Here is a 15315-nt window from a genome sequence, read left to right on the forward strand (position 1 = left end):
AGATTCTTCAGACGCACTATGATAGTGCCAGGCCTCCCCCTCTTCCTCAGAGTTGCCCCGCAGGGCAATTAACAGCTTCTGATGTTGAGCAAGTCCAAACAGTGTTGAAACTTGCTCTGTGGAACCGGCTTTGTGAACATATCAGCAGGATTATCAGCAGTTCCTACTTTCTTCACCTTGATTCTCTTCTCACTTCTCAGAAAATGATACCTTACGTCAATATGCTTGGTTCTCTCATGATGGACTTGATCCTTGGCTAGACAAATTGCGCTCAAACTGTCACAATACACCGTAGCCTGATCATGATGCAGACCAAGATCACTAACCAGCCCTTTCAGCCAAATCCCTTCTTTTGCAGCCTCTGTCAAGGCCATGTACTCCGCTTCCGTAGTAGACAAAGTCACTGTAGGTTGCAAAGTTGCCTTCCAACTGACGACAGATCCTCCAAGGGTAAACACATAGCCAGTCATCGATCTTCTTGTGTCAACATCTCCAGCATAGTCAGAATCAGAATAGCCAGTAACCAAGCACTGAGTATCACCTCCATAAATGAGACCAACGTCAGATGTACCTCTAAGGTACCGGAAAATTCTCTTCACAGCCTGCCAATGTTCTCTCCCTGGTTGTCCCATGAATCTGCTCACTACACTGACTGCATGTGCTAAATCTGGCCTTGTACAGACCATAGCATACATCAAACTTCCTACGGCACTGGCATAAGGGACTCGTGACATATACTCCTTCTCTTCTTCTGACTGTGGAGCGAACATGGCAGTGAGATGGATATTGGCAGCACTGGGGGTATCAATAGGCTTAGATGAAGACATGCCAAACCTCGCCAAGACCTTCTGAATGTAGCTTCTCTGTGACAAGAAAAGTTTCCTTCTCTCTCTGTCTCTAATGATCTCCATCCCTAGAATCTTCCGAGCGGCTCCCAGATCCTTCATCTCAAACTCAGCACTAAGTAAACCCTTCAGCTTCTGAATGTCATACTTCTTCTTTGCAGCTATCAGCATATCATCTACATAAAGCACCAGATAGATGAATGAATCATCCTTGAGCCTATTGTAGTAGACACAACAATCATATGAGCTCCGAGTATAGCCCAACTTCACCATATAGCTGTCAAACCTTTTGTACCACTGCCTTGGAGACTGCTTAAGTCCATATAAGGACTTCTTCAACTTGCAGACGTGATTTTCCTTCCCTGGAACTTGGAAACCATCCGGCTGAGTCATGTATATCTCTTCCTCCAACTCTCCATGTAGAAACGCTGTCTTCACATCAAGTTGTTCAAGCTCCAGATTCTGATGTGTAACTATCGCTAGTAACACTCGGATGGAAGTATGTCTGACCACTGGTGAGAAGATCTCATTGTAGTCCACTCCCTCTCTTTGGTTGAAACCTCTGGCAACAACCCTGGCTTTATACTTGACTCCTTCTGCTGGTGATATCCCTTCCTTCTTCTTGAAAACCCATTTGCAAGTAATAATCTTTCTCCCCGAAGGCTGTATGACCAGATCCCATGTCTGATTCTTGTGTAGGGACTCCATCTCATCTCCCATAGCGGCAAACCATTTTTCAGAATCAGAACTTAAAATGGCTTCTTTGTAAGTAGACGGCTCAGATGTATCTACCTCTTCAGCAACCTGCAGTGCATAACCCACCATGTCCTCAAAACCATACCTCGTAGGTGGACGAACTCCAACCCTCCTTGGCCGATCTTGAGCTATACTCCGATGGATATCTGATGGCATAGATTCTGGGATATCAGTTTCTGTCTGTGGCTCTTGATCCTCCTCTTCAGGTTCTTTCAAATCGCTCTCGTTCTGAATGACTTGAAACTCCACCTGTTTATCAAGACTCCCAGTTTCTGACGTAGTTGTAGGCTTCACAATGGTTCTAAGCAGAGAACTTTCATCAAAGACAACGTTCCTGCTCATAATAACCCTCTTTTCTGCTGGAGACCAGATTCTGAAACCTTTCACTCCATCTCCGTAGCCCACAAATACTCCCTTTTTAGCTCTTGGTTCTAACTTACCTTCACTGACGTGATAGTAAGCCGTACAACCAAAAGCTTTCAGATTTGAATAATCAGCAACTTTTCCTGACCACATCTCCATAGGTGTTTTGCACTGTATGCCTGTATGTGGTCCGCGGTTAATCAAGTAGCAAGCTGTACTAACCGCTTCTGCCCAGAATCTTCTATCTAGCCCAGCATTAGAGAGCATGCACCTTGCTCTCTCCAGAAGTGTTTGATTCATCCGCTCAGCTACACCGTTCTGCTGTGGTGTATTTCTGACTGTACGATGTCGAGCAATCCCTTCATCCTTACAGAATTGATCAAATTCAGACCAGCAGAATTCCAGCCCATTATCAGTTCGCAACCTCTTGATCTTCTTCCCTGTTTGATTTTCCATCAAAATTTTCCACTCCTTGAACTTCTGGAAAGCTTCACTTTTATGCTTCATCATGTACACCCAAGTCATCCTTGAGTAGTCATCAATCATGGACACAAAAAATCTGCAGCCTCCCAAAGACTCAACACGGCATGGACCCCAGCAATCAGAATGGATATAATCAAGAGTGCCTTTTGTTCTGTGAATGGCTTTTGGAAACTTGTTGCGATGTAGTTTTCCAAAGACACAATGTTCACAAAACTCTAGGCTTTTAACCTTATGACCAGCAAGAAGATCCTCCTTTGACAGAATTTGCATCCCTCTTTCACCCATATGACCAAGTCTCATGTGCCATAACTTAGTCATATCCTCCTGGTGAACTTCTGACGATGCAACATGGGCTGAACCTGTAACCGTGGAACCTTGTAGAAAATACAAAGTACCACGCATGACACCTTTCAGAATCAGATTTGAACCCTTCCAGACCCGCAAGACTCCATCTTTTCCCGACCAGCTGAATCCCTTGCTGTCCAAAGAACTGAGAGATATCAGATTTTTCGTCATCAATGGAACGTGCCTGACCTCGTTCAATGTGCAGAAGCTACCGTCATGTGTCCTTATCTTGATCGAGCCTGTCCCAACCACCTTGCAGACAGAACTGTTGGCCATCGAGATGCTGCCTCCGTCTATCTGCTCATAAGTCGTGAACCACTCTCTCCTAGGACAGATGTGATAGGATGCCCCAGAATCGAGAACCCACACATCTGAATGATGAGTGTGCTCATCCGCAACTAGGGCAATGTCTTCTTCAGAATTGGTGTCTTCTTCAGCAACAGCAGCAGAAACTGATTGTTTTTCCGATTGCTTCTTCTTCTTCGGACAATCAAATTTCCAATGTCCCTTCTCCTTGCAGTAATTACAAACATCATCTGGCTTTGCACCCTTCGACATCGGCTTATTTTTCTTTCCGCCGTTTTTCCTTCCCTTTCCGCTACTGGTGAACAGACCGGAAGGCTGTATGTCCGTACTTGTGCCGTTAGCCTTATGCCGTAATTCCCTGCTATGAAGGGCCGATCTGACTTCTTCCAGCGACACAGTATCTTTCCCAACAATGAACGATTGAACAAAATTCTCAAACGACATTGGGAGAGATACTAACAGAATTAGGGCAGCATCTTCATCCTCGATCTTCACATCGATATTACGCAATTCTAATAACAAAGTATTCAATTGCTCTAAATGTTCCCTGAGTTGTGTACCTTCAGCCATTCGTAAACCGAATAGACGTTGTTTCAGAAGCAGCTTGTTGGTTAGAGATTTTGTCATGTACAAACTCTCCAGCTTCAACCACAGACCAGCAGCACTCTCTTCATCCGAGACCTCCGTGATGACGTCATCCGCGAGACACAGCATGAACGTCGAGTGCGCCTTTTCCTCCAGAATCGCCATCTCAGGAGTAACGACGGCGTTCTTGTCTTTCGACAACGGCGCCCAGAAGCCTTGCTTTTTCAACAAAGCCCACATCTTGATCTGCCATAAACTGAAACTGTTCCTCCCTGTGAATTTGTCGATTTTCACGTTCAAAGCAGACATCTCGAATTCTCCAAGAACACCGATTAACCGAGAGGCTCTGATACCAATTTGTTGTGCGGAATTCGAGATAATACGAGAAAATATAAACGCGAAAAACAAAGACAACAGATTTACGTGGTTCACCAATAAATTGGCTACGTCCACGGGGAAGAAGGGGAGCAGTTTTATTATGGAGAGGCAAGAACAGAATTACAGAATAGGGTTTGTCATAGCGTCTATATATAGTGCTAAGCTACGCCCTAACAGGCTTGGGCCCAACATACAGAATTGACAGATAATTAAGGGCCCAATACAACAACATTGTATACCGTCGGCGAGACCCCCGTCCTTTCTGTTTGTAACGGGTCCGATTCAAGGCATTCAACACATTCAAATGCCAAACCATTATTTGTACTACAATAATTATTGAAACATGGAATATGCAGACTTCTGTGAGAATACACTAAACTTCTTATTTTTTTCCTATTCATATAATTTATATCTTTGGTAATCATCTTGTACTTGGATTTGATATGATTTTCACTCAAAAAATGTCTAATGGAGTGTGCTACGTAGTAAACTTGATAGAATGCGCAGCGTGCCAAACAGTGCACCAACATTCTGAAGTCAGGCACGACGTTGTACATTAATTTTTTATTTTCATAAATAGTTGATTAAAAAGACTTCCTGCGTATGATATGTGTACTAAAAAATATGTAATATGTGTTTGATTGTGTACACGTCCGTGGTCATTTGGACTCATCAAGTTTGCATCTTCCTTTTTATTTAATCTTTAATTTTATTTCTTATTACATTTTGTAAATTGTGTCTTGATTTTTTCAAATGCATAATCCCTGTTGTCTTAAAAAATATTTGTTCTAATTGATTTGGCAAAGAAATATATTGTCCTTCAAAGATTAGGATAACCTTTCACTTATTGGTTACAGACTACTTGAGATTTATAAATAGGTTATGTCGTTAAAGATTCTAAAGGGTTGTACACTTCCTTCATTTTTGATAGCGTAAAACTCTATCTTCTTTTTCTTTGAGGATTAATCTAGCCTAACCTCATTTAATCCTCATGTAATTTTCATTTTTATCTTTTTTTTTGTGATTGTCTGCTAGTTAATAATCTACAGTGTTTTTGCAATATATTTTATCTTGTAATTTTCATCTCTAGTAGGAATAGATAAACCTGTTAGTTGAGGTCGTAGACTCTTACGATATTTATAATATGATTGACTGTTTATTTATCTTTCTTATTTAAAACTTTGGCCCTTTAAAAAATAATAAAAAACAATTCATCTTCAGGGTTGTCATGCTTCTATTATTTCTAATAATATGTCATGTTTTGCCTACTTGATTTTCTGTTTAAAGTGTTCTATTTATTTGGATTATTTGGTAGTAGTTCACTACAACTTTATGTTAATTATTTTGGCAAATAGGGTCATGTAATCAATTTGTTTAGTGTAAATAATGCATTAGGCTTTTGATTATATTGACCGCGTACGTAAACAATAGAAAATTTGACCCTAGAAAGAAATCGAAGGGCTAAATTACTTAATAACATTATTAAAGGTAAGATATTTTTTTATACAACACCATTTGCATTCGATAAAACAAATGAGAGAAAAGGAAAAAAAATATTCCAACATAGTAGATAAAATGTGTCCTAAGTCTTAAATTCTAAATAGGACACATATAATATATCGTCTTGCATGAGGTCGCAAATTCTTGTATCTAATAAGGAAATATAACTAAAATTACAAGGTAATATTTATGATTCTTGACCTACACACTTTCAATAATGTACTTTAGTTTAACAAAGACGAAGAGTCTTTCATTTAGGATCTAATATACAAAGCGAGGTCACATTTATGCGTTCTAACCGGTATATATCGAAGCCACGGTTGTAACTTCACATTTTAGTTAAGACTAATAAAATTGATTTACATAGGATAACCATAGGAACAATTAATAATTTGATTTTTCCAGCTATAATATTGGCCAAGTGTAAGTTGATAAAAGAGATTGTGGTAGAACTACGTCATTCAGGAGTACCTCATACCATTTATTGCATTAGTCGAATTCCTTAGATGATCCATTGTTTTCAATTACTAATGCAAAGATTCATTTCCTTTTAATTAGAGTTTTAAAAAGATTACTTGGAACACCGTAAATCAATTCTAGGTGATGACTCTATTTCGGTGAATAAGATAATCTCCTCACAATAACATTATTTTTATTTGAAAAAACACACAAAAAGGAGTGGGCCAATGTTATCCTGAAAAAGTCATATGTCTAGGTGAACATAAGTAAGTTGAATGTTTTGAGTACTGATGAAAAATATTTATAATGATGTTATTTGTGGGTTCAACATTAAATGGAGATAACAAGTCAAGATTCTTGGGATGTTATTAGCTAGAGTCACCTATATGATAATAGCATATAAAATAAGATTTTAATAGAATATATTTTATTAAATCAAGATGTAAGTTAAGAGAGTTTATACCTCGGTCCAGATAAGTTATGTAGTAATTAAGTTATGCAACATATGTTGTGTAGTATATTTAAAAACATAGCGCTCTAGATATATGTTTAGAAAATATTATTGTAAGTACACATAAGATTTTGTAGGAATTAAGTTATTCAGTACAACATAACTTCTATCTTTTAGAGGATAACTTCTTGTTTAACAAATTTATCTTTTGCCTCACGCAACATGAGTTTTGCATGACTTAGGTTTTACAATACAAAATAACTTTTTATGCTTTTTGAAACATAATTTATGTGTTATGACATTGAAATTTGACCGCCATAAAGTTCCAAAAGCTCGGGTCATGTTTTGATGGGTTAATTTGGCCACCCTTAAATATCCCAGAGAGCTCCTTCAAATGGCCAGATGGTTGATTATAACATCTCGTAAACCAAAATATCTTGGATTAAACAAAGAAACTAGTAATCTTTATTTTTTGAACGAATAGGAAAATTTTTGAAACTTTCGTAAGTGTAGAAGTGAGATTTTGGTTATTTCCAAATGGCGATAACTTCTAGCTCGGGATGAGGTAGATCAAGTTCTTTATATGATCAAAAATCCCATGATAAGATCTTTCCAATTTCTCCGACTATTGTAATATGAAGATATTCCTGTCTGAATATGAGCTGTTAAATTGAGGAAAATCCAATCCAGATTTTACTAAGGGTAAAGAAGTCTTTTCACCCTACTATTTTCCAATTTATTTCAAAGGTTTATTATTGTTAAAATTAACCCTTATGTCAATTTTTATAAAATTGAATACACTTAGGGCTTGGGAGAAATGAGAAGAGAAGAAGGAGAAAAATTAAAGAACAAAAATTTCACCAAAATCGTTGACTAAGTTTTGTTGGTGGTGACCCCTTTTAGCTATGTGATATCTTTCTATGATGGGTTCTTGCACCCACACAATAATATATTTAATTAAGCACAATTAGAATAGGTTGAATGATGAACATTAAAGTTCTTGATTAAAAATCGTTGAATTCTTACTGTTTGAGTTGTGCTATTCCTTTTATTGTTCGATTCTTGTTTCCAAGTTGTTTTATGAGTCTAGACTATTGGGTATGAGTATTTTAGTTATCCTAAGTATTTGGGGTGAGATCCATGGGAGTTTACAAAGTTTAGAATTGAAAATAAGAGAAGAGAACTCGAAAATTCCATCTGACAAGCCCTGGGGAACCGCGCCTGCCAGAGCCCCTCAGGGCAGCCGTTGTCTGACAGAGACTGGTGCACCGTGCTAGCTAGAGTCCCTCAAGACAGCCTCTGTCCTTCATTTTCTAGCTCCCCACGCCTCTAAAAGTGTCAGTTCCTCTGGAGATCCCATTTTCCCCCACCTTTTTGTACGAGATCATAAGTGATGTACCTACAATTCCTTGTTGACTCCACACTCTAAAGTACATCTAAAGATCATGAAATCATCCATAAACATGAGATTATGGTCCTTGAATCCATAATTCAATTCAATGAAAGTTAAGACCAAAGTAAAAGTAGTGAAGAGTCAAGTCTGAAAGTTAAGAAGCAAGTCAAAGCGAGTTCTTACAGTTTTTTAAGAGTCTTAAACAAACACTTTTACTTTGTTTAAGTCTCAAGCTACAAGTTCAGAAAAGAGTAATGAGTTAAGTTAAATCTCAAAAGTTAGAAGGGAAATAAGTATTCCCTAAGATTTATGTTTGTAAAGCAAAGAGCTAAGAATGAATTCATTTCTCAAAGGATATAAGGGAACTAACTAATTCCCTATAAAGTATATTAATGCTTTTACATTTAAGTTAAGACGAAATTAACATTTCTCATAGAACTTTTAAAATGAAAAAGGAAAATATATTCCAAGAGGGCTTTTTGAAGCTAAAAAAAAGTTTATCAAGTTACCTCAACCAATAGGAAGGAGGTTATTTTAAAGATTGAGCTAAAGCATATTTTTGAAGTCATTTTGAGCATCGATATGGGGATAAGAGTTCATATTAACTCAAGTCTCCACGTAAACCATGTAGCAATCATGCTTGTTAATGGGTCATACCTTTTAGATTATCACGTGAGTTTAGTGAGTGGATCTACTAGGTTGAGGATGTTCTATGCGATGACAAAGTATAGGAATATTCTAGCAGCGTGGCCAAGACGGTGTATCACCACTTAGGCTCATAGTGGTGGTTGTCGGTTAGAGAAACACCCAAAAATCTATATTCCTTTCATATATAAGTTAAGTTGTGTTGCTACTACATCTTATTTGATGAATTGAGTTGCTTAACAGTTTTACAAGAAATATATATCACCTGTGTTTCAAATTGCATTGTTTATATACAATGAGTTGAGTAGTTCTTGAGTTTAGTAGAGCCAAGGAAAGTTCATCTTATTCTCATCAAACGTAAGTTGTTGTATAACAATCTAAATTGTATACTCGTACATTTAATGTATTGATGCCAGTTGGCCTGCATCATTTTATGATGAAGACGCATGTAACCAAGACTAGCATCTAGTGCCTTGTTGATCTAGTTTTACCACTAAGAGTCATAGTCATTCATTAACCTCCCGTGCATTACCGAGGATCATTTTTATTCTTTTGAGGCTTGTTTCTTTGTTATAATGTTGTGGGGTCTGTCCTAATATTCATCTTAGCATTTATAGAGGCTTCAAAGATATATAGTCAGAATGTTCAATTGATTATTTTTTTATTTCAGATATGCCTTTTTAGATCTAAATTACCAATTTGTCTAAGATGTAAATTTATCCATATTACGAAAATGTTCTTGCTTTACTAGTTAGTCGACTTAAGTCTTCTGTTGTGATTTGTAGGCCAGGCCAAGAGTTCGCTCAAGATTAGCAACGGTCATTGGGTGCCGGCCATATCGAGGGTGTAGTCTTGAGGGGTGTCAAACTTAGTATCAGAGCCTAGAGTTCAAGAATCCTAGGAACTCTATGTAGCCAAATATGTAGAGTCTTAGTCTAGAGTGTGAAAAGCGCAACATCTATGATTAGGAGGCTACAACATTTTGGAATTTTTCACTTCTTTCGTAATTTCTTTCGTGCATTGGTGTCTATCTATAAAAAGTTTGTTCTTAATTCGTGCTTACGCGTGTTTAAGATAATCATGACTCCACGAAGAGTAGTAAAAGGTCAACCATAAAATAGAATGTTGAGGAACAAGAGCCACCTAATGCATAAAATGTGCAACCTCATTTAGCATTCACCAACATTGAATTCTGCGAGGCTATTCAAATTCTCAACCAAGTGGTGACTAACCAAGTCAGGAAATGAAGGGGAGCTCGATAATAAAGGATTTACACTTTAATGTTTTGGGAATTATTGAAGATGAATCCCCCAAGATTCACTTGTTCGAGTTACTGAGGACGCGGAGAACGTTGCGAAAGAGTTGAAGAGGATATTTGACGTGATTGATGATGAGAGTTGAACTAGCAGCATAGTGGCTCAAGAATATGACTAAGACTTAGTTTTATTAGTTGAAGCAGGGTAAACATGAGCATTCACCACATCCGAGTTGGGATTTCTTTGAAAAAGCTTTCTTCAGGTGTTTCTCTCCCTGACAATTGAAGGAAGCAAAGGTACGGGAGTTTTTTACTTTGAAACAGGACTCCTTGAGTGTTCATGAATATTATGTTCAAGTTCACCCAATTGTCATGATATGCTCCTGAGATTGTTAAGGATATGAAAAGCAAAATGAGGAGCAGAATGAGCTTGTTTGTTGCTGGCTTGAGTCTTGCTTAAAGCACAGAAGGTAGAGCTTCAATGTTGATCGGGGACATGTACAATTTAAGGTAAATGGTCTATATGCAGCAGGTACAGGACGAGAAGATTAGGGACATAGAGGACTACCTTAACAAGAAAGATAAGAATGGGCATTAATCTGGTAAACACAAGGGTGGTTCAGTTCAATCACAATTTAAGAAACAAAATGGTCATGCACCATCATCTCCTTGTGCACCTGTGCCAAGAAATAAAGCTTAGTATAATGGGAAAATTCTCAGAAATTCGAGGATAGAACATCCCAATCTCAAGGTAGTGTGGCACAAGGAGATAGTTGGGATCATACATTTGCTATGTGTTGTAGGAACCAACCCGGTAAAAGTTGTGATAGCCAGGCAGGTTGCTTCAAATGTGGTAAAGAGGGTCACTTCTAGTACTGGCGGAGGGGAAAACTGTCTCTATGAAATCCTAGCCTCCAAGAGCAAGAGAACTCTCTATATGTTTTTACGGGTATGATCAAAGTCTTTACTTTTGATGTTTATTCTTAGTTAGACCAGAAGAAAGTTTATCTTTTTTAACTCCATATCTTACAAATAGTTTGAGACTCTTCACGAAAAACTATGTGAACCCTTATAGTTTGAGATTCTTCCCGAAAAACTATGTGAACCCTTATGTGTTTCTACACCTGTTGGGGAGTGTATTCTCGCATAAAGAGTTTATCTTGCTTCTCCTATTTTCATCAATCACAAGAACACCACAACTGATCTAGTAGAGTTAGACATGGTAGAATTTCATTTCTTTCAATGTATCGACTAGCTTCATGCATGTTATTCATGAATAGATTGTAGAACTCAAGTAGCCAAGCTCCAGATTCCTAATGATCTAGTTATAGAGTGCGGTAGTAGTTAAGGAGTGCCTAAGGGTCGTTTAATTTTATACCTTATGGTGAGAAGGTTAGTTTAAAAGGGGTGTATCTACCACATAGTCCAAGTTAATGAGTCAACTGCTGAGGTACCTTCCTTTTAGTCAGTTTCAACAGCGAAAGAGTTTCTTGAAGTCTTCCCGATGATTTACCCAGAGTCTCTTTCGAAAGAGAGGTAAACTTTGGCATAGACATCATTCCAGATACTCATCCTTTCTCTATTCCGCATATAGAATGGCACCAGCTGAGTTAAAAGAGCTAAAAGAATAATTGAAAGATTTGTTAGACAAAGTCCTTATTCGATCAAATGTCTCATATTGGGGCGCTCCATTCTTGCTTGTAAGGAAAAATGATGGTTCCATCAGGATGTATATATACTACCATCAATTGAATAAGGTGACCTTCAATAATAAATAACCTCTTCCAAGGATAGATGATATTTCGACCAGCTTCAAGGTGCTTCTTGCTTCTCGAATATTGATCGTGGATCAAGCTCCCATCAGTTGAATGTTAGGGAATGTGACATTCCAAAGAAAACATTCAGAACCAGGTACGAACATTCTATGTTTTTAGATATCTTCTTTGATTTGACGAATGCACAAGCAACATTCATGGAGCTTATGAACAAAGTCTTCAAACCATATTTAGATCTGTTTGATATCGTTTTCATTGATAACATACTATTTTATTCCCGGAATAAAGAACATCATGCTTTTCACCTTAAGATTGTTCTGCAGACTTTGAAAGATAATGATCTATATTCCATGTTCTCCAAGTGTGAGTTTTGGCTTTAGCTGTGGCATTCTTGGGAAACCTTGTTTTCGGTGATGGGATTAGAGTTCATACTCAAAAGGTAGAAGCGTTCACTGTTTGCCTAGACCCACATCTCAAACAAATATAAGCAGTTTCTTGGGTTCGGATTGATATCATAGGAGGTTTTTAGAATGTGTCCCATCTGTCTCATCATCTTTGAGGAAAATCTAACTCTGAAGACAATCTAGTTTCAATAATGTGAAGCTTGTGAGAAAAGCTTTCAAGAATTGAAAAACATATTAACTACAACTCCAGTTTTAACCTTACTAGAGGGAACTCAAGGTTTTGTCGTGTAATGTGATGCATCAAGATTTTGGTTCGGCTATGTGTTTATGAAGAATGAGAAGCTTATATAGCTTATGCCTCCAGACACTTGAATGTTCATGATAAGATTTATCCAACTCATGGCATAGAATTTGTTGCATTAGTGTTTTCTTTGAAGAAATAGGATCACTACTGATATGGTGTTCGTGTTTACATATTCATTAATCACGAAATCTCCAATATGTGTTCATTCAAAAGGAGCTTAATCTTATCCAAATGAGGTGGTTAGAACTACTCAAGGATTATGATATGTGTATTCTTTACCGCTTGCTAAGGCTAATGTGGTTGCTGACTCCTTAAGTAGGTTATCCATGGTTAGTACCACCCATGTTGAAGAACAAAAGTGAGAGTTAGGTAAAGATGTGCACAGACCTACACATGTGGGGTCATACTTATGGATTCCATAGAAGGAGGGAAAGCGGTGACTACTGGGTCATGATCATCACTAGTGTAAGAGGTGAAAGAGAAATAAGACCAAGACCCCATTTTGATTGACTTGTGGGCAAATGTTGACAAGAAAAGAGTATTGGCTTTTGAACAAGGGGGAGGTGGTGTATTGAACTAGCAACATATATTGTGTGTACCTAGAGTTGATGGACTACAATAGAGGATCCTACAAGAGGATCATAGCTCCAGATATTTCATTCATCCAGGTTCCACCAATATGTACTGCGATTTGAGAGAGATATATTGGTGGAAAGAATGAAGAAAGATATGGTTGAGTTTGTTGCCAAGTGCTTAAATTGCCAACAAGTGAAAATAGAGGACCAAAGGCCTTGAGGTTTGGCTAAGACTATAGAACTTATGGAATGGATGTGGTGTTGATTAATATTGACTTCCTCATAGGCATGTCAAAATCATGTAGGCAGCGTGATTCGATTTGGGTGATTGTCGACAAAATGACAAAGTCAACCCATTTCTTGCTGGTAAAGACTACCTATTTGGCCAAGGATTATGCTATTTTTTATCTTCAAGAGGTGGTGACACTTCATGGAGTTCCAGTCTCCATTATTTCAGATAGAGGTGCAAAATGTACTGCACAATTCTTGATATTTTTCAAGAAAGGTTTGGATTCAAATGTGAACTTAACCACTGTTTTTCATCCTCAGACAGATTGAAAAGCAGAGCGTACTATCAAGACCTTATAAGCTATGTTGAGAGCTTGTGTGATTGAATTTCAAGGGAATTTGGATGATCACATACCTCTCATTGAGTTCGCTTACAACAATAGTTCTTATTCGAGCATCCAAATAGCTCATTATGAGACTCTTTATCGGAAGATATGCAGATCTCCTATTCGGTGGTCTAAAGTTGGTGATGCAGGGTTAATAGGACCAGATTTATTTCACCAAGCCATGGAGAGAATGAAAGTAGTAGAAGGGAGATTTAAAAGGACACAGAGTCGCTAGAAGTCCTACACATATGTTAGGAGAAGGCGGTTAGAGTTTTAGGTGGAAGATTTAGTGTATCATAACGTTTCACCATAAATAAGGTTATGAGGGGTAAAATAAAGTATTAAGTCAATTTTTAGAAGATTGAATACACTTAGGGCTTGGGAGAAAAAAGAAGAGAAGAAGGAGAAAGGAGAAAAGACCAAGATTTCGCCAACATCGTGTACTGAGTTTCATCGGTGGTTATCCCTTTTAGGTATGTAATATCTTTATGTGATGGGTTCTTCAGCTCACACAATAGTACGTTTAATTTAGTGCATTTAGAGTAGATTGAATGATGAACATAGAAGTTCTTGATAAAAACCATTGAATTCTTATTAGTTGAGTTACAATATTCTTTTTGTTGTTTGATTTGTATTTTTGGGATTTTTTACGAGTCTAAAATAATGGGTATTGAGGATTTGAGTAATCCCAAGTTTTTTGGGTGGGATCAAGGGACTTTAGAAGAATTACAATTGAAAATCGGAGAAGAAAAGTCAGAAATCTTGTTTGACAAGACCTGGGCATTGTGCCTGCGAGAGCCACTCAGGGGAAGCCTCTGTCTTACAGGGCCTTGCGCGCCGCACCTTACATATCCCTTCAGGACCACTTCTTTCCATCATGCTCTGGCGCCCCGCGCCTCTTAGAGGGCCAGGTCAACCTAGAGATCCAATTTTTTCCCATCTTTTCGTATGAGTTCTTAAGTGATGTATCCAAAATTCCTAATTGAGTCCAATACTCTAAAGTACATCTAAACATCATCAAATCAACCATAAACATGCGATCATTGTCCTTCAATACATAATCAAATTCAAGAAAAGTTAAGACCAAAGTCAAAGAAGTTAAGTGTCAAGTCTAAAAGTAAAGAAGCAAGTCAAACTGAGTTCTTAAAGTTTGCAGCAGTCTTAAACAAATATTTTTACTTTGTTTTAAGTCTCAATCTACAAGTTCAGCAAAGCGTAATGAGTTGAGTTAAATCTCAAAATTTATAAGGGAATTAACTCTTCTTTAAGAGTTAAGTTTCGCGTGAAGTAACGAGCAAAGAGTAAGTTAATTTTTCAAAGAATACAAGGGAACTAAGTAATTCCCTTGAAAGAGTATAAATTTTTTTACATTTAAGTTAAGAGGGAAATAAGATTTTCCATACAATTTTGAACAAGAAAAAGGAACATATATTCTAAGAGGGATTTTTAAAGATAAAAAGGGTTGAGCAAATTATCTCAACCTAGAGGAAGGAGGATTTTTTTAATCATTAGATAAAGTATACTCAGGGAGTAGTATTGATAAATAATGTGTGGATGAGAGTTCATATTAACTCAACTCTCCAAGTAAACCATGTAGTCATCATGGGTATTAAAAAGTCATACATATTAGATGATCACGTGAGATTAGCCAGTGGATCCACTAGGTTGAGGATGTTATATGTGACGGCAAAGTATAGGAATGTTCTGCCAGAGTGGATGAGACGTTGTATCACCACTTAGGCTCATTGTCGTGATTGTCGGTTAGAGAAACTCCCAACAAAACTATATTACTTTCATATCTATGTAAAGTTGAGTTGCTACTACATTTTCTTCGATGAATTTAGTTGCTTTACTATTTTATAAGGTATATATATATATA

This window comes from Solanum pennellii, chromosome 5 (genome assembly GCF_001406875.1).
Source record: "Solanum pennellii chromosome 5, SPENNV200".
NCBI lineage: Eukaryota > Viridiplantae > Streptophyta > Magnoliopsida > Solanales > Solanaceae > Solanum > Solanum pennellii.